Source organism: Eschrichtius robustus, chromosome 17, assembly GCF_028021215.1.
Source record: "Eschrichtius robustus isolate mEscRob2 chromosome 17, mEscRob2.pri, whole genome shotgun sequence".
NCBI lineage: Eukaryota > Metazoa > Chordata > Mammalia > Artiodactyla > Eschrichtiidae > Eschrichtius > Eschrichtius robustus.
This window is the reverse complement of record NC_090840.1, coordinates 67084763-67111565: the sequence shown is the minus strand read 5'-3', so window position 1 is coordinate 67111565 and position 26803 is coordinate 67084763.

Below are 26803 nucleotides of genomic sequence, written 5' to 3'. Positions count from 1 at the left end.
TGATTCTGAATCCTCCATTCTACAAATCAGGGGGCCGTGGCCAGGGTGTTTAAGCAAATTATCCAGAGTGACACAGGGGAATTAGTGGCAGAGCCAGGATTGTAAAGTGGGGCGCCCGGTTTCTAAGCCCTGCTCTTTCCACTCCCTGAGCTGGCTGCCTGACCCTGGTGCAGAAGGAGAAAGCACTCCTGATGTTATTTGGAAGAGCATTTGTCATCTGGCTGCCACACTCATGGGAGAGCCAGACCACTTGACGGTGGAAAAAGACGATGGAAATGCAGAATGCGAAGACAGAACTGCAGATTTTATATGGAAAACATGAACCAACTATGGTTTGAAATATTAAAAATAGGTTAAATTCAATTTAAATTCTATTGGATACCAACTTAAGGGCTATAAACAAAATGTCTGGAAAAGATTATGCAGCTATCTCCCTTTTTGCTGCATAAGGCAAATTAAAAGGACTGTCCCCATCCTCTGGGAACTTATTGAAAGGTTAAAAGCATTAACTTTAATAAAGAAAAAGGAATAAAATATAGAACAAGGATTACTCCCATGATCTTGGCCTTGCCCTCTGTGATGTACGAACAACAGCTCTGGGCTGGAAATGAAAGAACTGGATTCTAGTCCTATCTAGTCCTATTTAAGTAATGACTTTATTCACTTCATCAACAACACTCTGGGGTTCAGTTTATTTATCTGCAAAATGAGGGAATTGGATGATATGTAGTATCTCTGATAGTCTTTGTCAAATTTAACATTCTAAGACTTACCTTTTTTAAAAAAAAGAAATGAGTAGACATTCATTTATTAACCATCCACTATGCATCAGGTATTGTGCAAGACATTGTGCATACAATGCTGAACAAGACAGGTATGATCCTGACCTCATGGAATGTAGAGAGACAAGAAATAAACAATAAATAGATAACTTATGAAGCTTTATCTATAATAGGTAGATAATATGACTAGTAATAGGAGCTAAGCTGGGTTAGAAAGTAAATGTCACAGGTAGAAGGCTCTTTTGGGTCTGGTCCATGGTAGGCCTCAAGTTCAACACAAACACTGAATTGCCATAGAAAGAATGTCCCTAGTAGAGAAGACTGCATATGCAAGGGCCTTGAGGTCAGAAAGAGCTTGCTATAATTGAGGACCTGATAGAAAGTGGCTGTGGCTGGGAGTTGGTGATCAAGGGGAAAAGAACGCATGAAATGAGAACAGAGCAGGTCTTGCAAGATGTTGCAGACTGTGGGAGGCCGTTTGCATTTTAACCCAAGGGCAATGGGATGCCATAGGAGGCTTTAAAGCAGAAGAGCAATGTGATTTAATTCACGTATCAGAAAGATGACTTTCAATTCTGTGTAGAGAGAAGGTAGAGGGGCAAGGGTGCAGAAGGGAGATGCGGAGAGGTAATTGCAATAATTTAGTTAAGTGAGGTGGTGACTCGGATGAGAGCTACACAGTGGAAATGAGAAGGAGGGGGTAGATGCAAGATATAATTTAGAGCTTGTGTTGACAGGATTTATTGATTATTAGCATGTGTCTGGTAGGTGACAGGAAAAGAGAAATCAAGGTCAAAGATGATTTGAGTATCTAAGCAGATGGTAGAGCCAATTACCTGGGAAGGCTGGAGAAAAAAGAGGATTTGGGTGGGGACAAAAATCAGTAGTTCTGTTTGGCCTTGTCAACTTTGAGTTGCCTCTTAGACATCTACAGGGACATACCAAGCAGATAATTGGTTACATGAGTCTGGATATGAGAGGAATGGTCTGGGCAGAAGACATACACATTTTCGGAATGTCAAAATATAGCTTATAGCCAAGGCTATGAGGATACCTAGAGAGAGAATGAAAATAGGAAAGAATGCCTGGGATTGTGACATAAGTGGAGGAGTCTGCTGCAGAGTCTGAGAAGGAATGACTGGTGAGGTAGATGGACTAAAAGTCTCATTAGCAAGAAGACAATGTTTCAAGGAGGGAAGGGTCAGCTGTGTTGAAAACTACTGAGAAGTTGAATAAACTGTAGATTGAAAAGTGTCATTAGGTTTGGAAACAGAGATAGTTGGTGACCTTTACAAGAGAAGATTTTTTAAATAGTGGTGAAGTGAAAACTACATTAGAATGATATGAAAAATAATTGAGAGATGAATATGTGGGATAAACATATAGACATTTTTTAAGAAGTTTTGCTGTGAAGATCAACAGAGCGTTAATATAGTAGTTAGAAAGACTTCAAGAATCAAGAGAAGAAAATTATTCTTGTTGTTTTTGCATATCACTTTTTTTTGTATTTTATTGAAGTATAGTAGATTTACAACATTGTGTTAATTTCTGCTATACAGCCAAGTGACTCAGTTATACATATATATTCTTTTTCATATTCTTTTCCATTATGGTTTATCACAGGATATTAAATATAGCTCCCTGTGCTCTACAGTAGGACCTTGTTGTTTATCCATCCTATATATAATAGTTTGCATCTACTAATCCCAAACTCCCAATCCATCCCTCCTCCACCCCCTCCCCTTTGGCAACCACAAATCTGTTCTCTACGTCTGTGAGTCTGTTTCTCTCTCATAGACAGGTTCATTTGTGTCATTTTTTAGATTCCACATATAAGTGATATCATATGGCATTTGTCTTTCTCTTTCTGACTTACTTAGCTTAGTAAGAGGATCTCTAGTTGCATCCATGTTGTTGTAAATGGCATTATTTCATTCTTTTTTATGGCTGAGTAGTATTCCATTGTATATATGTACCACATCTTTTTATCCATTTATCTGTTGATGGACATTTAGGTTGTTTCCATGTCTTGGCTATTGTAAATAGTGCTGCTGTGAACATAGTGGTACATGTATCTTTTCAAATTATAGTTTTGTCTGGGTATATGCCCAGGAGTGGGATTGCTGGATCATATGGTAACTCTATTTTTAGTTTTTTGAGGAAACTCCATGCTGTTCTCCATAGTGGCTGCACCAATTTACATTCCCACCAACAGTGTAAGAGGGTTCCCTTTAAGAGAAGATAATTCAAAAAAAAAAAGATATAAGACAGTAGAGTGTATAAAATAACCACTTGTCAACAGCCTGTTAAGTAATGAGAGATAAATAATGTAGAGCAGTGACTGGCAAACTATGGCCCATGGGCCAAATCTGGCCAGTTGCCTATTTTGGTAGACACCTTGATGGCCCATGAGCTAAAAATAGTTTTTACATTTGTAAATAGATTAAAAAATTAGAAAAAAAATGTAGTGACGTGGAAATTATACAAATTCAAATTTTAGTGTCCATGAATAAACTTTTAATGGAACACAGCTACACCTACTAGTTTATGTATTGTCTGTAGCTGCTTCTGTGATGGGAAGGCAGAGTTTGAGGTCACAACTGAGAACGTATGGCCCAAAAAGTCTAAAGTATTTACTATCTGGGCCTTTAGAAAAAAGTTTGTTGATCCCTGATGTAGAAGAAAAATGAATTTACTTGGCGAGAAGACCTTGCAAAGAGACTGTGACTGAGTTCCAGAGGATGAGGGGCTGGTCTCTCATAGGGTCAGGGCACTTAATCAGTAGAGCCAGAAGTTAAACATGAGTGTGGATGCACCAAGTGTCCTGAGTTTGGTGACCATGGGACAATATCATTCTTTGATGCCCCTGTTTTCTCAGTGACAAGGAGGTGACCTAATATAGGCATGGAGTTACCCTGGAAGTTTGAGGAAAACCTTCTTTTCCTCAAGAAGAAAATGTCACAGTGGAACAAAACTCCAGGTATAAAATTCATGACTTGCAAGTTTCAAAAGTGAAGTACAATGGAATATCTTTAAACTTGGAACAATTCTCTGAGCTGGAGAAGGAAAGAGACTTTGAGAAGAAGCACATTAGTTTGATGCCAATGGTTATTGGAGGGGCTCTGCTCCTTCCCTTCTCTTGGCATTAGTCATAAGCCCCCAAAAAGGAGGAGCTTTATCTCCACCCTCCATGTAATATGGGGGCATCTTCAAATAAAGGGGACAATGCCTGGATTTTTCCCTTTGAACCCTGGGAACCAGCAGCCTTGCAGATATTTTCCCAAGTGATTATGCCATAGAAGCAGTCGAGGACATGTGCCTTCATGGGGAGCGGGGCAGAGAGAGATGAGAGAGTCTTGCTCAATTGTCTGTAGTTACAAAATATTGTGGTAGAAAATCCACCTGTTGCACGTGGTCATGCAGCCATAGCAGCGGTGGATGGAAGCGTGGAAGTGCATGCAAGAAGTGGCTGGAAGACAGGGATGAGACATAAGTGACAGCAAAGGGGACAACAGACATCCAAGGAAGTCTAAGGAAAACCCTGGTTCAAGCAGGGCTTTGTAAACCTCAGTGAAAGTCAGCAGGGGCAGCTAGTGACCGAGAACCAGTTGTCTCACTCTGGATACTAAATCGCTTTTGATTCTTGGAGGTCACCGTAAAGTGGGGCAGGTGTGGAACCACACATTGGGTTTACTTAGAATTGACTGAGAAAACCCTTAACTGACTGAATTTCCCTTGAAATTGCAAAATCCAATCTGCTCTAGGTGCCATAAGAGTTTTGAACAGAAACTAGGAAAAATACATTTTTTGCATACTTGAGTTTTGTGGTTTGAAAATTTTAACAATATTAACAGGGGTTGAAAGAGAGAGGGAAGAGTTTTAAATTGTCAGTTATTCTCTCTAGAAAGGGAAAAATATTTTTCCCATGTAAATGATTTCTTCTTCTGGACACTGTTTCCTTCTTTAATCATAACTGTCATCGTAATTATTGTGTACAGAGCTTATTATGTGTGGAACATAATATAAAAGACTTTATGTGCATATTTCATTCAATTCCCGCATTACTCTATGAGCTGTAAGGAATTGTGATCATTTTATAGATGAAAAAATAGAGGTCTAGATAATAATTTAAGTAATGTTAAATAGTTTGCCAAATGTCACAAAGCAGAATCCACTTGATTCTAAAGTCTTTCTTTCTAATCTCTCTTTCTAGTTTCCATTTCACCCAGTCAATAACTCTAATGGTAATAACTTTCATTTAGTGAGACTGCTTTTGACAGGTACTGAGCTAATTGCTTTAAATATTTCATTTCCTTTACCCCTTACAAAAAGTTCATACCTTATTATAATTTCTATTTTATAGATGAACAAACTGAAGCTCATGGATGTTAAGTAATTTATTCTAAATCACCCAAAACAGTAAGCACCCGAGCCAGGATTTAAACTTAAGTCTGTCTCCAAAGTCCATGTTCTTAATTACACTTATCACCCTTTGCCACTCAGACACCTGAGAGGCTATTGCTCTTAGGTAACCTTTTTTAAAAAATTGCAAGAGTGGTGAAGAATCCTTTTCTTTGTCTGTTAACTTAAAGGTACTGGCCACCCACAAAATCCATGCCCCTTTCTTGGACACTTAGCCTCCTTTGCAGTTGGGTGTGGCTAAGTATAATGTGAGTGGAAATGATAGCTTCCATTTCCAGGCTTGGTCCATTAATCCTTCTATACTGCCCACCATGCCCTTTCACCTTGATCTGTCTGGCTTCAGATTTGGAGTGGACCCTAGGAGATAGCGGAGCCACAGATGGAAGCAACTGGGGTCCCTGAATAACAGCTTGGAGCAGAATCATCTTCAGAGGACTGATACCTACTCAGGCCTGTGTGGGGATGGTGGAGGAAGAGCTTTTATTGTATTGAACTATTATATTTTGGTCTACTTAATATTTGCTACAGTATCTTAGCTTGTTCTATAAAGTTCAAATGGAAAAGGATATAGTAGGAGAAAAGGTAACCAAAAGAAAGTAGAGGAGCTATATTAAAATCAGACAAAAAGCATTACAGAGAGATTACAATGGGCACCCTGCAACTATTTACAGTTTAGAGAGACCATTTTGGCTATAATGTGGTCTGGATGGGAACAAGCCCAGAACAACATTGGGAATAGGAAGACCAGTTAAGATGCTATAGTAGCAACCCAGGAAATAAATGATGGCGGACTGACCTGGAGTGGTAGAAGAGGGGTGAACAGATTTAAGCTAATTTAAGATTGTAAACTGAGCAGGTCTTGTGGTTGATTATACACGGACTGAGAAAAGGGGAGGACTCAAGGATGACACCTATGTTTCTGGCTGGATGATGGAGGAGCCATTCACAGATGTATGTGACACAGGAGAAAGCGCAGGTTGGTGGGGTGGAGTAGAGATGATGAGTTTGGCTTTTGATGTGTTGCCAAGAGGAGCTTGGGTTGAACACACAGAGCCGGAGCTCGGGAGAGAGAAACAGATCACAGGTCTAGCTACAGAACGTGTTTAACTGGTGATTAATACCAAGGGAGTAGCTGAGATTTCCCCATGTTTTGCATAATGAATAAAATGCAATTGTCCCCTCCCCTCACCCCCACTCTCCCCAGCCCTACAAAAACACGCGCTCCTGATATGGATTCACCAAAAAATAAAATGAAATCATCTTCCTCTCTATCCTCATTTCTTCCAAGAAAATTCAGCTGGTCTGAGTGCTCCTATTCTCAAGGGCCATTGAATTCTGTGTATGTGTGTGTGTGTGTGTGTGTGTGTGTGTGTGTGTGTGTGTGTGCACGCGCACTCACGCAGGCATGCATGCAAACCTGGGTTTGTGCATGCCCAGAGTTTTCAATATGATAACGCTGCGTTGTCTGAGAGGAAATGGGGACGCAGGCTGTGGTTTTCCTGGGTTGAAATAGAGTCTGGTCCAAGCCAGGTCAGTAGTTTCATCAGACAGCAAAGGTGGACGAAGGGTAAGGGATTTGGAGTATTCCTGCCCATAATAATGCAATGAAGGTAGGAAGATCTGTGATGGGGGAGGGATTTTACTGGTGCCAGGAGAGACTAGACACCAAGCTGCAGGCCCTTGGGAACCTAGGTGAAGATCTCTGTATCTGAAGGCGGCCTGAAGAACATGGCACTGCCCACAAAGCTACGTATGTTTGAATGGATGACAGTCTTAGGAAAGAAGCAGTTACCGGGGTTACCACTTCGGGCTGAAGACCAAAGGCTTCTGTCACACTCATCTTGTACTTCGTAAGTCTGGGTTCTACTACTGACAAAGAGTGGGGTAGAGAAATTCCAAAAGTGAAGTTTTGCTAATCTTAGTTAAGTGGCTACTCAAATTGGATTTAATTTGACTTAGGGGGGAAAAGCACAGCAACATTTCTTCCATCTATATTTTTAATAGAACAAATGTTTTATATAGATAAGGAATCTAGGCACCAAGAGATTTCATATATTTTCCAATATCATACAAGCCATGCTTCTCTTTTCTAAACCCAACGTCTTTTCACAAAGACAGGTTGAAAGAAAATTCAGAGCTTCTAATCCCTGGTACCCTTCTCCTTCACCTGCTCTGCACTGCTTTCTCACAAAAGTGAGTTACCTTTGACCTGAACAAGTGTGATCACTGGAGGGTTTAGAAGAATTGTGCACAGAGATGACATTTCCATGGCCAGAAGAAATTCTCATGAGGACTCATATTGAATGAAATGTGATTCCTTTCTCTAGGGTTGTATTTCTTATCCACAATACTGATGTTTGCCAAAATTAGCTTCCTCTCCCTCTTGTTACGTTTAATGCCTCATGTATTTCAGCTCAACACCCAGTCTCTGTACCAATCTGAGTGATTCACGAAGCTGAAAGCATAGCTGTATCCAGAGGTGGCCTGGGTGACCTGCATTTCATGGGCTGCTACATCAGAGCCGAGCACGGTTCCCTGGGTTTCTGTGATGCTCGCAAAATCTGCCAGAGATGGATCGGAATGTGCAGTCACTCACGGTGGAAGGGGAAACGTGTTTCTCATTCAGCAAGAATGCGGTTCCATCCACAGAGTTTACAGTAAGGTTATATTTGAAGTTCAACCCTAGAACTTTGTGGCAGTAAAAATGGTCGTGATTTATAGGAAAATGTCATTTGGCTGTCTCCTCTATAAAAGCCGTTTACATCTCTCATTGAATATAAATCAGAATGTATGCAGCCAACAGAATGATGGTTTTGGCGTAACGTTTCCAAGACGAAAAGAAATGGACTAGAATTGTCTTGGCTTTCTACTGAGGACAGATATTACAGGAATTTATTGCTGATCCAAAATCAATATTCTTGTCTTTAAAAATAGGTAGGAGGAAATTTACGTCTTGGTGAAATTCCAAATTAATTAAAGCTGTCATTCTAGAGTTTACCCACAGATACTGAGGGTGTCATGCTTTTGTAGTTTAAAATTAAGCTTACAGTGTTTCTCTTTTCATTTTTGTCTTGCTAAACCACATTCTTAGATACATAACTCAAGCATTAAGCTGTATTTAATTCTAATGGGGAGAAAAATGGTGGGTCTCCCAAGGATTAATTTGCTACATTCGTTTTGGAGATACATAAGAGGCCGTGCATTATACTCTTCTCCAAGGGTCAAAAAAGATGTTAAAAATGAAAGAGCAAACAATTAAAATCCGGGCTTGAATGGCAGTTCCCATTTTCTCATGTGCTTTTGCATCATAGAACATTTGAAGTGGAGATCAGAGGAAAGAATTGAGGGAGTGAGGGAGCCTGTGACCCTGTAAGAATCTGGAAAGAACCTCCAACTCCATGACAGGGGAGAGGGAGGGGGTAAAATGTCTTCATGTGACTGTTTTGGGGGGTGGAAAAAGAATGTGGAGAATTCATCTGGAGGGATGATACTATAAAACCATCAGAAGGTTCTGAGAAAGCAAGTCAGGCAAAGGGTGGAAAAAATTTGGTTTCTCTTTATGGCAATTATCCTTACCCTCCCCTTCCCAACACCTACCTTGGCCAGACCCCACCTGAAATATTGCCTTCTGAGTGACACATACTATTGGAGAGGGCAATCAATAAAAGGGGTTAATATTATATATTATTTTTTAGCACTTTGTAAAGGAATAAGAAAAGCTCATCCTGGGCAAAGGAAGTCCTCAGAGAACATGGTACCTGTTTTGTGGAAGAGGAAATATACCTGTTGTGTAAAGTCTCAGTGGTTTGATGTAATATTAACAGGAAGATCTTACATTCATTCACTCTGCAAAATGTTTATTACATGTTACGTGGTAGGTAGAGTTTTAGGCACTGGAAATGCAGTGAGGTAGAGTTTTGGTTTAATAAAAAGAATACCATTCTTCCTCTTCCATAATCAACATTATTGATTCTAAATAGAACTCTTAAAAATCATTTCATATATGGTTCCACTGCTTCTGTCGTTGGTCCCCGTTCTCTCTTAGCCTTTGTTCATATGGACACGTAATCCCTGTGGTTGTGAGGACGAGACACAATTCTATATTGTACTTTCTGAGTTTAACAATAAACCACTAGCTTTCTAAGAGTATGAGGTTTGAGCTTTTCAGTGATGGGCTGGGCTGACTTAACATCTGTGAGTTTCCTACCGTGAGGTCTTTTAAGCAGAATCTAGATGATTACTTGGAAGCGATACAGTGGAAGTTATTCTAACATTTATGACAGAGGTGGGGCTTATTTTGAGATGATATAAAAAGAAGCATAGTGTTGTGAAAAGAGGCCTAGTGACTCAGAGGTCTGGTATTCATGTTTATACAGAGGTTGAATATTAAAGCAGTATTAGAAGCAAACTCACAGAAGCTCATCTTTCTCTCTTCTCTCACTACCTAATACTGTTTTCTAGTCCATGTATTATAATGTTTTTGAATAATGGTCTTTTCTATTTTTCCTAGTTATTTTCTTAACAATACTATGGCCTTTTTTCTAATATCCCTCTGATATAAGGAACAACTTCTTAGAGTACAGAATACAGAAAATTCAGTTAACTTGGGATCTTCCAAACTTACTACCAGACTTAATGGTATTTGACAAGAGTCTCTAAGGAAGAGATAAAATTCCTGGATAAGATAGTGCTTTTGTTAAGTGAATAATCATGGTAGACAAGAAGGAAGAATTGAGCATAGAATCAGCAATATATGATACTAACAAGACATATAAAATCTTTGTAAAAATTTTTCCCTCTGAGTTATGCTTGAGCCCTGTGACCTTTATGACATGGTTGAACCCATGAGTCTAAAAATAATATTGCATACAACTTGCAAAATTCTACTAGTTATATAATCTTTGACCCTTTTACATTACCCCAGGATTACAAGTGTTATGACATAGGTCCTGGTACCATAATATTATCAAATGGGACATATTATTGAACAAGTTATGTTAAACTTTTCAAATGGGTGAAAAATGTATGTAAGGCAACATATGGTTAAAGACATCAGAAAAAATCAGTTTGAATAACAAGGCAATGGCAACCTCAATATGATTCGAGTTTGATATAATGCCACGAAAGGCTAAAGTCATCTTAGTTTGCTTTATTAAAGGACCAATTTGCAGAAAAGTACCAATGAATATTGCCCAGTTAAGAACACATCTGGAGCATAGGTTTCCCTTCTGCACACCACACATTTACGAGGAACATTGGCCAATGGAATGGACCCAGAAGTGGTTCCCTGTATGACACACCATCTGGAAATGATTGAAAGAACTGAGTACATTTAGTATGACTTAGGGAGTGACATGAGAGTTGTCATCAAATAATTGAAGAACAGACAGATGGAAGAAGAATACCACCTATGCTGTTCCACATGCTGGAGCCAATCTAGGACCAGAAGTATAATTTAGTCTCAATATAAGGAGATATTTTCTAATGGTTCATATTATTCAAAGATAGAATTTTCTTCTGAAATGTTCTTCTCACTGGATATGTTCAAGAGGATGGGTAACAATTTAATTAGGACTATTGGAGAAAGGATTCTTGCCATTGTTAGCAGAGCAACCTAGATATTTCTTTTTTCTTCAAATCTATTATTATTGTTATATCAGGTGTTCTATAAGTAAGCTTGGTGGCCAGAAATCCTTACGGTGTTCAGAGGTTTATAGGAAGAAGAATACGATGCTCTAAGGCAATCTGGCAGAAGGAGCGATTTGGATGACCCTTTGCAAAGGGGCTATAACTTATGCGATAGAAGTACCATTGATGGTAGGTAGCACAACACTTGACTAAACTCCAGATTTCCTAGACCATGGATCCCCAACTTCTTATCTCAAAAGTTTCTTTTCATTTCTTTATGGTTCTTTTGGCGTAAAAGGACATAGGAGAGCAGATGATTACATCAACAGGAATACTGGGTGTGTGGGAAAGGAATTTGCTACCATTTGCCAATCACAACCATGTGTCAGAAGCTATTGAAAGGGTATTGAAAGCTATGATGTCACTAACATTCTAGGTATTTCCTTTACTAACACACTGCTGATAGGCTGAGAAAATTGACATCAGGACAAATAGAATCTAGCTGATTAAGTATAATTCAGGTGTGTAATGTCCTTGACTTTTATATAAACTAACTCATTCCCTCTTCCATATCCTTGGAATGTACAGTGGCCTCCTTACAGTCACATGGACATCTCTGCTTCTACTTTCCAGTGCTTTCTGAACCCTATGTCTTACTCATCTCTCACCAGCCTTTTCTGATGCAGATGTGGAATAGCATCTCGTTTTCTTTTCAGATACTTCTCATACAAGTGTTGTGAGTAGAGTGTGGAGTAGATAATTACCAGAAGATAAAGGATGCTTTCATAGAGTTACACAGCGAATCACTTGAACACTGAACTTAGGCAGACCCCTGTTATGAAAAATCTTCTGGACAATTTGCCACTGGCGTTTTCTCACGGACAGCATTTCTTGATAGGCTATGGACACTGCAATGTGGTCCAGCTCCCTCTCTCTTCTGTGTTCCTCTCCTTCCATTGCCATTATTTATTCCAGATCCAAGTGACTGTGTCCTTCTTAACAGCTGTTAAGCTTCTCTTCTCTTACTCAAATCGTCACATTCTCACTTTGCCTAGTTGAAGTCACCAGTTGTAGTAACTTTCTAACAAAAAAATTCTTTCCCCAAGTATTCAAACTGCCAATTTACAGGATTCTTTTTTCTACCTATTTCTCTTTTTGGTTATCTGATGGGACCTCTGACTGCTATATCATTGAACCTGGACTGCTGATCATTGAGGGTAGAGAGTTCAATGGAAGGAAAGTGAGATTTGAAGGGAAAAAAAAAAACCCGTTTTAAATACCAGCTTTGCCATTTAACGGCTGTGTGACCTTGGACAGTAGACACAGCCTCTCTGAGCCTCTTTTGTCCTAACAAAATGGGGATGACTTCCACCTTAGAGCATAATTATGAAGATTATCTGAACAGATGTAGACAAATCATCCAATTAAGTACTTGCATATGCTAATCTCTCAATAAATGTTTATTTCTATTACCTGGGACTCCATTTCTGTTCTTTCTGGCTTTTTCTCAATATCGTATAACCACGGTCTGATCTATAGCTTGGAATCTTGAGGAATATTTGTGCTATTGAACAAGCAGACAGATTAAAAGACAAGTATAGTTTATAAACAAATTCTAGCCTTTTCTTTATACATTGTAAATCCAAACTCTACATTATTATATACCCAAACAATGGAATTGAAGAACTAGATTCCAACAAACAGAAAGCAGGATAGCCATTGACAGAGAATTTACTTGGGAGGACCCCAAATCTTTTAAATGATGTGATTGTGTGGAACATTCCATACACTGTTATTAATATGTTTCCTTCATTGGTGGTAGCTGATGAAATTTTTTTCTTTTTTGGAAGGGGTGGGGTGTGCAGAGCATATACTCAGAGAATGATGTCAAGCAGGATGAAAGTTTGGAATCTAAACTGGATACAGGCCGGTCCTTCAGCAGCTCTTTGGAAATTCTAATGACAATCTTATAATGGAAAAAGAGGGCTGTTTACAGCTAAATCTCAAAAATTATGTCTGTTTCCCCTTTGGCAATTTTTACCTTTAACAGATCTTTTCTGTCTCCTACTCATAGAGTGTCTGGACATCAACATCAAATCAGTTTGGATTTTCATGCAAATAAAATACACTAACTTAATGGGATGTGAAAGAGCTGGCTTCAAAATAAATCTTTGTTGAAAGGCACTTGAATTACATTTGAAATGGGAGTGAAACAAAGTTGAATTTTATGGCATTGGTTTACAGGCACTGTCTTACACTGTTTACGGATTGACCCACATAAGACGGAGATCAGAGTCAACCAGTCCCACCAAGTACATTTCAACTACTTGATAGAATAGGTTGATTCCTCTTTTTAATATATGTGTTTTCATTTTTATTTGTTTATTCTTATTTATTTTTCCAATAAGATTTTTTTTCCCTCAAAATACTAAGTTAGCATTTAAATACAGAACTACGCATTTCAGTATAGAACTGTGTTGGAATAGATACGATATAAAATGTCCTAATCATTACTATCCTGTTTCATTTAATTTGTAGAGTTCCTTGCAGTTTTCAAATCTGTCTGATAAGGTTACTATCCCTAAACTACAGTTGAAGATACTGTAGCTCAAGGAGGTGAAGAGATTCACCTAATCTATCTATTTGAAAGCAACATCACTGCTTTCTTCTCGATCTAATTTCCTGGTCGACCAACTTTTGGTGGTAGTAAGTAAACACATGTAGTTTTGATACTGAGCATAGATTTTAATCTGTGGTGAGCTGTTTTCTCTCCCCAAGGCTCCAACCTCACTATAATTTCCATGCTGTCCTCAGAGGTCGCCCTAATGAGTGACATTTCCACTTCCTTCTTACAATAGCCCCCCAGCCTTCATATTTTTATGTTGACTATTGGTGATGAAGTTATGAAGACTTCTATCTCATTTTGTTTAGACTAGATTTGCAAGAGGTCTCATTCATGAAGGGGAGATTGTGCTTTCTCTCCACTAACAGAGACATGCAGAAAATTAATGCCTATAGGATTCCAATTCTTATGACTATACAAAACTGTCAAGACACAAGTATCATAGAATAGGACACAGTCCCAGGGACTACCATGCTCTTTTAACTTTTAACAAAGCAGTTGCATTCTCCTTTCTTCTTTCTTTCATCCTCATGGGAATATGGGCTGGAGGGGCCTCGTTTAACTTTTGAAGGAGTTTTCAGAGGGTAGGAGAAGGATTTCTCTGTCACCAAAAATAGCTACTCTGGTATAGTATGTAGCTGCAACAATTATACAGAACCCTCAGCAACCATCTTTCAAAGAGATGTTGTGTTTGGGGAAGTTTTGTATATGTAGAAAGTACAAACTATCTAAGGTATGAATTGTCTGACTGTATAACAAACAATTTTAAAATTAGTAATTTTCATATTCATGAGTCTGCAGATTGACTAAGCTTTGCTGATTCAGAGAAGTGCTACGGAAACTCAGAAAAGAAAGGCAAGAATCTAAGTGCAGAACGCTACCTGGTGTCTGCCCCCTGGACTCAAGGACAATGGAGTTACTAGTAGAGGGCATAGCACCTCCTGAGAGAGACGTATGTCTTTTCTAAACAGAATCTTGGACCTAATGGGTGTTGCTTGTCTCTCTTTGGACACCACAGTACTGATTCTAAATATCAGGGAAGTTTAGGATTGTATCCATAGCAATACCCCAAATTGTTTCTAGCTATGGATTTTATAAAGATGACATACATATTTGTTGACATGCTTAACCCAACACTCAATTAAGAGAGCAGTATGCTGTTTACACACATATACATAAACTATAAAGCACATATAATAAGTAATAAATTCAGTCTCACATTCCTCTTCATTTAGAAGCTAAGGCACACAGGGACCAGTATGTGATCACCTCCAGAAATAACCAATAACATTGGAGTCAAGTTGTGAGGTTTATTAATCTACCAAGGGAATGTTTCCTGTTCTGGTCTGCACTCTTTAATGTTCATATCCTGAAGCTTCTCTGGTGGATCCCACACCACTGGGAGGAGGTGATTTTTTGTTGGGTGAACATGCAAGTGAATTTCACTGATGTTAATATTCAGCGCATGTAGTTTTATTTCAGTCCCAGTCTCATTTCCTTTTATTCTGGAGCTAACGGCAGCTGCATGCCTAGTTTTGAGCGCAGTGAAATAGAATCGGCAAATCACACTTACTTTTCATCTTTTTCCAGTATTTTTCTGTTTGTTTGTGTAGCAACAGTGTACACTCTGTACATAGCTTTTTTGCTGAAAAGTGTTGTATGGTGAATACATTTTTCTATACAGATTATAAAAACAAACAAACCAAAAAACTCCTCCAGAGTTTTATAGAGCTAGAAAGAGCTCTATAAAGATGAGCTCTGTTTGTAATTTTATTCAACATCCTCTGCAGCAGTGTCTTACTGCTTAATCACCTCAACACCAAGAGTCTATGGTCTCTGAGTGTGTGTGCACACACACAAACACAAAAGACACACATCAGGGAACCATGGAACCTCCACATTAGAAAGGACTCTTAAAGAGACTTGTCGTCCAGAAAGCCTCCCCCTGTGATAGATTCCCTTCATACCTTTTCTAAGCCTTTATAATATTTGATTCTACCAGAAAGGTGCACAAGAATAGGAACCTAACTAAATCCTGTGGTTGCCAATTTCACTGTTGTCCCTTCCAGTTATTAAGGATACTTTGTTTTTTATCATACTGAGCAGGATTCCATCTTCCCACCAGCACCTCTCTGGGGTACTAATTAAACCTTATTGGATTAAAATCGTCTATAAAAACTCAGTTTTTGCACACCACATTGTGGATTCTTGAGACAGAATGTTTGCTCAGGGACTCCATAATTTTGCTTACCGGTCTGTCCTTTTAATTCTCTCCTTAACTCAACTGGAAACACCAATAGGCCTCCAGGGTTGAATATGGAGTCCCAAACAATTAACAGATGCTGAGGGTTATAGGAACACTGAGAATTGCTGTGATAGGTGTCTGGGGAGTCATAGCCAGGGCTTGTAGCCCAGAGACAGATGATTTTGATTTCCCACCTTCTCTTTGATGTCCTTGTTGACAGATGACGTGAAACTAGCTCCCCTGAGCCTACTTTGTCTGAATTTACTGGATTTGCAGGTGTTTGGCTTCATCCCATTAATGGAAAATGATACAAATGGTCTCTCAAGGCTTACACAGTGCAGAAGGATCTCATTTATCATAGAAAACCAGAATATTAGAGAAGTGACTTTATAGATGATCTAGTCTCCCCCCAATTTTATCTACATTTTTATTTAAATTATTTTCTTCCTTCTAGACCTCATGGATAAAGCACTGAGTTAATCGTATTTCCCAAATAGTTCAATGTTGTCATTAGTCGCAATGCCTTGCTCTTATTTTATTTCTTTTTAGTCTTTTCTGCTTTATCACCCTTCTTTCCATTCTCATCTTCCCAGTACGGGCGTTCACTCTAATGCCCTTAAAGGTGTATGGTTCTTTGAAAAATGAATGTTGTTTTATGTTTATATGTGTTTCAAGTTTGCATAAATACAAGGTACATCATATTGGGTGGACCAAAACGTTGGTTCATTTTTTTCCATAAGATGGCTCTAGTAGCACTTAGTTGTCTTTAACTTCATCTGAAACAATTCTGTTAGATTGTATGTGACAGCTGTCCTATCAGCGTGCATTTAAAAAAAGACTTATCAAAATCGGTGAATTTTTGTGTAGCCATTTTAATATTGAAGATGGTAGGAAAAAAGCAATATTTTCAGCACATTATGCTTTATTATTTCAAGAAAGGTAAAAACACAACTGAAACACACAAAAAGATTTGTGCAGTGTATGGAGAAGGTGCTGTGACTGATCGAACACGTCAAAAGCGGTTTGCGAAGTTTCGTGCTGGAGATTTCTCACTGGACGATGCTCCTCCTTTGGGCAGACAAGTTGAAGTTGACAGCGATCAGATTGAAACAATAACTGAGAACAATCAATGTCATACCATGCGGGCGATAGCCGACATACTCAAGATACCCAAGTCAAGCGTTGAAAATCACTTGCACCATCTTGGTTATGTTCATCGCTTTGATGTTTGGGTTCCACATAAGTTAAGCGAGAAAAACCTTCTTGACCATATTTCCACATGTGATTCCCTACTGAAACATAATGAAAACTTTCCGTTTTTAAAACAAATTATGATGGGCAATGAAAAGTGGATACTGTACAATAATGTGGAATGGAAGAGATCATGGGGCAAGTGAAATGAACCACCACCAACCACGCCAAAGTCCGGTCTTCATCCAAAGAAGGTGATGTTGTGTATATGGTGGGATTGAAAGGGAGTCCTCTATTATGAGTGCATTCCGGAAAACCAAACGATTAATTCCAACAAGTACTCCTCCCAGTTAGACCGACTGAAAGCAGCATTCACGAAAAGCATCCAGAATTAGTCAACAGAAAACACATAGTCTTGCATCAAGATAATGGAAGACTGGGCTTCCCTGGTGGCGCAGTGGTTGAGAATCTGCCTGCCAATGCAGGGGACACGGGTTCGAGCTCTGGTCTGGGAAGATCCCACATGCCGCGAAGCAACTAGGCCCGTGAGCCACAACTACTGAGCCTGCGCGTCTGGAGCCTGTGCTCCGCAACAAGAGAGGCCGCGATAGTGAGAGGCCCGCGCACCGCGATGAAGAGTGGCCCCCGCTTGCCACAACTAGAGAAAGCCCTCGCACAGAAACGAAGACCCAACACAGCCAAAAATAAATAAATAAATAAAATAAAAACAGCAAAGTTTAAAAAAAATAAAAAAGATAATGCAAGACTGCATGTTTCTTTGATGACAAGGCAAAAACTGTTACAGCGTGGCTGGGAAGTTCTGATTCAGCCACCGTATTTACCAGACATTGCACCTTTGGATTTCCATTTATTTCGGTCTTTACAAAAATTCTCTTAATGGAAAAAATTTCAATTCCCTGGAAGACTGTAAAAGGCACCTGGAGCAGTTCTTTGATCAAAAAGATAAAAAGTTTTAGGAAGATGGAATTATGAAGTTGCTTGGAAAATGGCAGAAGGTAGTGGAACAAAAGGGTGAATACGGTGTTCAATAAAGTTCCTGGTGAAAATGAAAAATGTGTCTTTAATTTTTACTTAAAAAACCAAAGGCACTTTTTGGCCTACCCAATATCTTACGGTTCTTAGTTCTTTTTCCATCAGCATTTGTTTTGTATGTTTGTCTTCTGGGCTGCTTCTGACAGCTGCTTCGTGAACATTGAACATACCACTCTCTAGTTGTCTTTCCATCCATAGATGCATACCTGAGTTGCCATCAGTTCCCCATCTCCATACACAATACTGAATTGGTATCATTCCTAGATATGCCTCTTTATGGACCTAAGGATGATTCTCTCTGGGATATATATTAAGAAGGGGATTACTAGGGTTTACTAATATTTATTTTCTTTTCTCCCTAATATTTAATTTCATTAAATATTTCAAATTGCTCTCCAGGTAACTGCATTAGCCTACACTTCCACCTGCAGGTATATTTCCTTTCACCCATATCCATTTCAAATGTGTTGTTATTCTTGTTTTGTGTGGGTCTCAGCCCGCCTATAGTAATGCTATAGCCTAGGAATGTCTGGAGGCACTCACCTGTACTATTTGTGGCAAGCGCCCACAGATATTTCCCCAGACAGAGCCAGTGTTGTGGCTGGACCAGCTCTTGTGGTTCTCATTATGATTGCCAGATGCCCCTCAGTCACAACCATCAGGGAACTTGGAAAAAACAAGTTTTGTTTTGTTTTGTTTTAATTGAAGTATAGTTGATTTACAATGTTGTATTAAATTCTGCTGTACAGCAAAGTGGATGTCTTTGAAGAGGATGCTTCAGGACCCAAAAGCTTAATATCAGTTGTTTAGACTACAATAAAAAAAAAGCTAATTGTCAGGCACTTACACTTATAACCCTCTTCCTAATTTTTGCCAAATTAATGAGTATAAAGTAATGTAAATGTTATTCTGGGTTACATTTCTCCGATTACTTGTATATTAAGCATCTCATTTTATACTTGTTAGCTTTTCAGGTTTCATTGTCTATGAACTGTTTGTAATCTTTGCCCATTTTTCAGCTTAGTTCACCAGTTTTTATTGTACGTTTGTAGGAATTCTTTGAATATTCTAGATATTAACCTTATGTTACTTTTTCACATTGTAGGTATCTATTCCAATAAGGCTGCATAGGGTAATTTTGTCAATGATGTCTTTTATTTAATAGACATTCTTAATTCCTGTATAATTTTTTCACCTTATGGTTTGTGTTTTGGGGACTTAAGAAGTTCTTCTCATTTCAAAATCATAAAAATGTTCCCATACATTTTCTTCTGTTAGCTTTATAGTTTTCCCTTTCAGGATTGGGCTAAATCCCTATCTGCTTTTATATATGGTGTGAGGTAGAAATCCAGTCCAATTGTTTTCAAATAATGAGCCATTTTATCCAATCCTATATATTCAACAATTCAACTTTTCCCATCAGCTAGTGAGTGCCACCTCAATGATAAATCAGTTTCCCATATTTACACAGATCTGTTTTGGACTCTCTATTATGTTTTAGTGGTTTATTTATTTGTTCTTATGTACTACACCCTAACCATTTCTATGGGTTTCTTATAAGTCTTCATGTCTGGTCAAATAAGCTTCTCTCTTTCCTGTTCATTTTAAAAACAAAGAACTATTCACGTATCTTTATATTTTCATCCAAGTTTTGGAATAAGTTTGTTTGGAATTTTGGTTGGAATAGCATTAGATTTATAAATTAACTTGGGGGAAAAGTAACATGTTTATTATGCTGACTAGTCACACACAGTAATGTGTACCATTACTGTGGTATATTGCTACACTTTGTAAATTTTCTTTTACATATTTTAATAGAGTTGTTTAAAATATTTCTTGATGAAGTCTTTATCCATTTTTATAAAGTTGTTGTTAGGATTTGTTGCTATTTACAGAGTATTTTAATTTCTATTATATTTTTTAATTGCTTATTACTGATAGAGGAAACACTACTGATTTTTTGATATTTGTTGATTTCTTTGGATACAGTTGATATCTCTAAATATTAAATTCTGAGCCTAAGATACATCTTGATTTATTCCAATCTTTCTTTATGACTTTAATAAAGTTTAAAATAGTTTTCCATATAAACCGTGGATAGTTTTGCTCAATTAGTGCCTAGATATTGTACAGGTTTTTTAAAAATATGCTCTTATAAATCATTTCATCATAGAGGAATGCAACTGGTTTCATAAGTTGATCTCAAATCTAGCAACCATGCTTATCTCTGATTTTTCCAACATTTTTTTCTGTTGATTTTTTTGGTTTTCTAAGTTAATTATATTATCTGCAAATAATGGCAGTTTCATCTCATTCTCTCTTATATTTATTCCTCTTTTTTCTTTTTAAAATTATATTAAAACACTTCTCATCTCAAAACCCTACAATGGCTGACCATCTTACTCAGACCAAAGCCAACATCCTGCCAATGCCTAGGAGGTTTTACCGTGGCATCCTTACACATCCTACCTCAGTGAGCTGCTCTCCACATTGGTCTCCTCTCACCAGGCGCACTGAGCACCTTACTATTCCTGAAACTTGCCAGATACAGTTTGCCTGAGGGCCTTTGCAGGATCAACTGTATTTGCGTGAGCTGAGAGCGGGTGCGTCCTTAAATTTTGCAACCTAGGCGCTTCAATTGCCTCACTCTAGTCCAAGTTCTGCTTTCCATTTAATTTTATATCTGCCTGGAAAAGTCTTATCTCAATATCTGCATTACTCCTTCACTGCTTTCAAGTCTTTGCTTAGATATTCTCTCCTCAGGATATTTTAAATGGACAGGACATACCTATGCAAGCACTTTTTATACAACTTTCTTGCTTTATTTTTTTCTACGTTTATAATGTTTATAACTACTTATTAATTAACTATAACGCTAGTTATAGCGATTGTAACTACTTAACACTGTCTGTGACATATATCTTTTTTCTTTTTTCTTTTTTTACTTCTGTCTCTCCCCAATATAATGTCTATAAGGGCAGACATTTTTTGTCTGTTTTGCTTACTGTTATATCCTCAATGCACATAACTGTGTCTGGCATAAGGAAGAGGCCCTATAACTATTCGTTGAAAGTAAGCAAATAAATGAATAAGTGAATGAATACTATTTATGTTCTTGTCTGGTTCTAGATAAAATATAGAATTCATCTGACATTTGTCCAATTGTAGGAGGCTCACAGTAGGTTTTGATGATTAACCTTTATCAAATTAAAGTTAGATCTGATGTATCCAGTATTATTTCTTAAGGTAAATAATAGAGAATAAATTCAGTTAAAAAAAGCCTCTACAGCATACAAAAAAAAAAATTAATATCTAAGTAAAAAATGTATCAAAAATATTAGAATGAAGTGAAAAGTAACAACAGTGGCTATCTCTGGATTGTGGTATTATAATTTTATTATATTTACAATTTTTCTATATTAATAAATGTTATTCAAATAAAAAGAAAATAACCTTTAATTGCTAGGCAATTAAACTGCTCATGAGTTTCCAAGAATGTTAAGTTCCATTTTATTCTATTTATTTCCATTTACCAATCCTTTATTGAGCAAAACATTGTGCCAGATACTAGGAAAGATACAAAGATGAATAAAACACAAGTTGTGTCCTTAAAAGGGTTTATGATCTGATGTGCACCAGTAACGCAAGGGAGCAAAGTGCTGAGTGTACACGAACTATGGAACTCCTGACCTCTGGGTTCCAAATTGGAATGCTGGCATTACATTCGAGCCTTTGAAATTTCCATCCCAGGAGTATGCTTGACGTTATTCTTCCCTGGACCAAACCAGGGGTACTGTCTCGGAAGAAGACTTAAGAAGGAACCTCAAAAACCAGAAGAGGCATGGAAATTTTTTTTTTTTGAAATGGAAGAAAAAGAAGAGACTATGGTAGGTTGATTAGAAGGTGACTTGACCAGATGGATTGATTGATGGCAGAGGATGTTAGAGTGATGACGGCAGAGGACAGCATGAATCAGTGATGAAGCCCATACACTTCTAAGACATGCTGTCCATGCAGAGGATCGTGAAGATGAGGATGAGGTGGGAGAGGTGGGGAAACTTTTAGGGCTGGGCTAGTTCAGCAATAGAACAGAACAGAAACTCTGCATTAAGAGATTATGAGAGGTCATTTGGTCATTCTTTTGCCTGCAAGCACAACCACAGACTTTCTTAAAGATGGGAATAATCACAACCAAACTTAGAGTATTCACTGTATGATAGGCACTGATCTAGGTGTTTTAACATTTTATAGAGAAAAAGAGTTAGGTATCAAGAGACTAAGTAACTTGCCCAATGTCACAAACTAGTAAGGATGAGAGAGATAAGATTAAGCTCAAACAAAATGGCTTCTGAGCCCATGCTTTTAACTATGCTCTCCTAACTCTCCTAAAGATGTCCAACTTACTTAAACACGACAAAAAGAGAATGTCTACAACTCTCTCAACAATAGATAAATTGTTTATCTTCCCTTGGTCAAATTCTTCTTTTTTTCTTCATTGATACTCATACCATACTTGAAATTGTTAGAAAGACAGCCATGAACATTCTCATCTGTACATATTGTTATTATCTCAACTTAGAAGTTTAATTATGAGCAGCAGGGGTACGTATAAACGCCAAGTTGACAAGGGATGGACCATGCTCAAGGGTCTGGTGTTAACTTGGCCTCATTGCCACCTCCCTGTAAGGTGTCCTTTACATTATAGAAGAGAAGGTAGGAACTACAGTTCCCACCTTCCCTTCCTTAATTGGTTCCTGGTTAGAGTTTTTCAATGAAAGGCATTCATAGGAGATTTGGAAAGAGAAAGAGAAATAGAGTCTATTATTCTCATGATGCAGCCAGATGCAGAGCAAACATGTGATTCACAGTGGTCCAATAGAAGTCATCTTGCCACCAAGTGGTAAGCTGGTCTCCTCAAGGAATAGTGCCACACTGGGGATGCATTTTCAGGCTTTATTTCTAAAGGTCAGAAATACAGAGGCACTGGTAAAGGGGAGTCTATGTGTTAGTCTTCATCTCTGCTTCTGTAGCCACTTTATTCATGGACTCATCATGCCAGTGCAAGGGTGGCTGATGAAAAATACTGACCAAGGTTAACTGGCTGGGCCAATTTTTCTGCTTGGTTATTCAGTGTCTTTTCAATGGTGAATACTTTCTGGAAGGGGTTAACGTGATACAAATATCCTTAGACTTGATGCTCACGCCTGTATATACATTCTTACACTTCTACACCAAAATTTTTGACTCCAGTCTACTAGTCTTTTTCTTCAGGCTCCTGATTACCTTGCCAGGTCATATGCCACTGCCGTTGATTCCATATACATTCTCACCTTAAGCCACTTATCTTTCCATTAAAAGTGGATAAGCCAATTATATTATTAAAGATTCTGCCCATTAGGAAGATTTTTCTTCTCCACTGTCTTTCAAGGTCATTTCTGAGTGTGGCTGTAATGCAGCCATCATTTAATTTGGCTGACACTTAAATACTGAATGAACTTAATAAACTAAGTTTATAATTTTTTTCCTTATTCTGGTGGTTTTGTAGACACCACCTTCCCATAGGTCCATTAATATGAGCTGATAGAGGGCATGCAACCATGGGGGTCTGGGATGCTTGGCCATGCAGTTTACTTATGCCCCCTGGTTTTGTTAGTGCTTAATCCTTGATGTATCTACTATTTTTATCTTAGCATGGATTGCTGTTGGGCCTGTGGGATTTTATGACTGGCTGATTCCAATATAACTCAGCTCTTGATCAGAAGTTCTGGAATGTTTGCTTAGTGTCTCATGGTCAAGTATTCCATCTCTGCCAGGGCCCAGGAATTCCCTAGGAGCTGTCCTTAAAAGGCAAATAACTCTTGCCTGCATAGGGCATGGTCTTGCTGTTAAACTTTAGGAGCCTGCCTTGGTGTACTGCCAGTGGTCCTTGTCATAAACTCCACACTGCATCTTTTCCTGCTACAGACACTTCCAATAACATAGGCTCTGCTAGAATGAACAGCCCAAGTGGTAAGGCTGCTTGTCCCATAGCCTGGACTTGAGTCAGACCTCTTTCACGTTCTAGTTCCCACTAAAAGCTGGCTCCTTTTCACGTCAACCAGTATGTAGGTGAGAGAATTATTCCCAGGTATAGAACGGGCTTTTTCCTAGAACCCAAAGAGGTTCCTTCTTTGTTGTAGGAGAAGCACATTGCAACGATTTTTTAAAATAGATCTTTATTGGAGTATAATTGCTTCACAATACTGTGTTAGTTTCTGTTGTACAACAAAGTGAATCAGCCATATGCATACATATATCCCCATATCTCCTCCCTCTTGAGCCTCCCTCCCACCCTCCCTATCCCACCCCTCTAGGTGGTCACAAAGCAACGAGCTGATCTCCCTGTGCCATGATGCTGCTTCCCACTATTTTACATTTGGTAGTGTATATATGTCGATGCTACTCTCACTTCCCCCCAGCTTCCCCCTCCACAACCCATCTCCTGAAGTCCATTCTCATGTCTACGTCTTTATTCCTGCCCTGTCACTAGGTTCAACACCACCATTTTTTTTCTTTTTTTTAGATTCCATACATATGCGTTAGCATATGGTATTTGTTTTTCTCTTTCTGACTTATTTCACTCTGTATGACAAACTCTAGGTCCATCCACCTCACTACAAATAACTCCATTTCGTTTCTTTTTATGGCTGAGTAATATTCCATTGTATATATGTGCCACACCTTCTTTATCCATTCATCTGTTGATGGACATTTAGGTTGCTTTCATGTTCTGACCATTGTAAATAGTGCTGCAATGAACATTGGGGTGCATGTGTCTTTTTGAATTATGGTTTTCTCAGGGTATATGCCCAGTAGTGGGATTGCTGGGCCATACGGTAGTTCTAGTTGTAGTTTTTTAAGGCACCTCCATACTGTTCTCCATAGTGGTTGTAACAATTTACATTACCACCAACAGTGCAGGAGGGTTCACTTTTCACCACACCCTTTCCAGCATTTATTGTTTCTAGATTTTTTGATGATGGCCATTCTGACTGGTGTGAGGTGATACCTCGTTGTAGTTTTGATTTGCATTTCTCTCATGATTCATGATGTTGAGCACCTTTTTATGTGCCTCTTGGCCATCTGTATGTCTTCTTTGGTGAAATGTCTATTTAGGTCTTCTACCCATTTTTTAATTGGATTGTTTGTTTTTTTGATATTGGGCTCCATGAGCTGTTTGCATATTTTGGAGATTAATCCTTTGTCCATTGTTTCATTTGCAAATATTTTCTCCCATTCTGAGGGTTGTCTTTTTGTCTTGTTTATGGTTTCCTTGCTGTGCAAAAGCTTTTAAGTTTCATTAGGTCCCATTTGTTTATTTTTTATTCTATTTCAATTACTCTAGGAGGGGGGTCCAAAAAGATCTTGCTGTGGTTTATATCAAAGAGTGTTTTTCCTATGTTTTCCTCTAAGAGTTTGATAGTGTCTGGTCTTACATTTAGGTCTTTAATCCATTTGGAGTTTATTTTTGTGTATGGTGTTAGGGAGTGTTCTAATTTCATTCTTTTACATGTAGCTGTCTAGTTTTCCCAGCACCATTTATTGAGGAGGCTGTCTTTTCTCCATTGTATGTTCTTGCATCCTTTGTTGTAAATTAGGTGAGCATATGTGTGTAGGTTTATCTCTGGGTTTTCTATCCTGTACCATTGATCTATATTTCTGTTTTTGTGCCAGTATCATACTGTCATGATTACTGTAGCTTTGTAGTATAGTTTGAAGTCAGGAAGCCTCATTCCTCCAACTCTGTTTTTCTTTCTCAAGATTGCTTTGGCTATTAGGGGTCTTTTGTGTTTCCCTACGAATTGTAAAATTTTTTGTTCTAATTCTGTGAAGCATTGGTAGTTTGCTTGGGATTGCATTGAATTTGTAGATTGCTTTGGGTAGTATAGTCATTTTCACAATATTGATTCCTCCAATACAGGAACATGGTATATTTCTCCATCTGTTTATGTCATCTTTGACTTCTTTCATCAGTACGATGTCTGGCAAAGCTCTAACCACTGGTGTTCTCGTTGGCAGCTGGGTGATAAGGGATTCAGTCCTCAAATCCAATTCTCAAACCATTCTGAGTACATGCCATCTCTTGTAGTGTTGGTCCTTTAGGAAGCAGATGCTGAGATGAAGTTAGGAGTGAAAGAGTTTCCCTGTAAGAAATGTCTGAAAGATGAAGGGGGAAGAAACAAGATTAGGTAGGGGAAGTTTTCAGACCACGATTCAGATCTGACGTCTGTGAAATGAAAGGGAATGGAAGCAGGATTGAGCAGGGAGAGCATCATACAAAGCAGGAGAAAACTCTGGGGCAAAGATTTCCAATGTTGAGGAGAAATGGACGGTTCCTTATAGCTTCTTAATGATTCATCATTAGCTGAGGGCTGTGTAGGAAACCAGAATCTTACCTTGAAAGTTGAGATCAATCCAAAGGCTCTGAAGTTGAAGGCTACCGTCCAGCTTCCCTCTTTGCAGCCAAATGGCAACTTTTTTCTTGAAGGGAGATCTCAGAGGTGTAATGACCTTGGGTCAACAAGACTGTAAGGATCTAGTATAAACATACAGGAGCTGGCCTTGGATAGAAGCATGGACAGTTTGTCTATAGTAACACCAAGGAAGGCAAGGTTTATAGGTACAGATGCTAAGGGGTATATAGTTGTGGTGGTGAGAGTTTGTGTATGTTCTCCTCTGATGGTTTCTAGTTTCTTAGTGAAGTAGAAAGCAAAGTTATCTGCTGAGTATGAGGATAGGAGAGGAAGCATAAGACATAAAAGAGAAGGTAGGTATGGTACCGAATGGAGAAGGACATTCCAAAGGAACCAATATATGTGT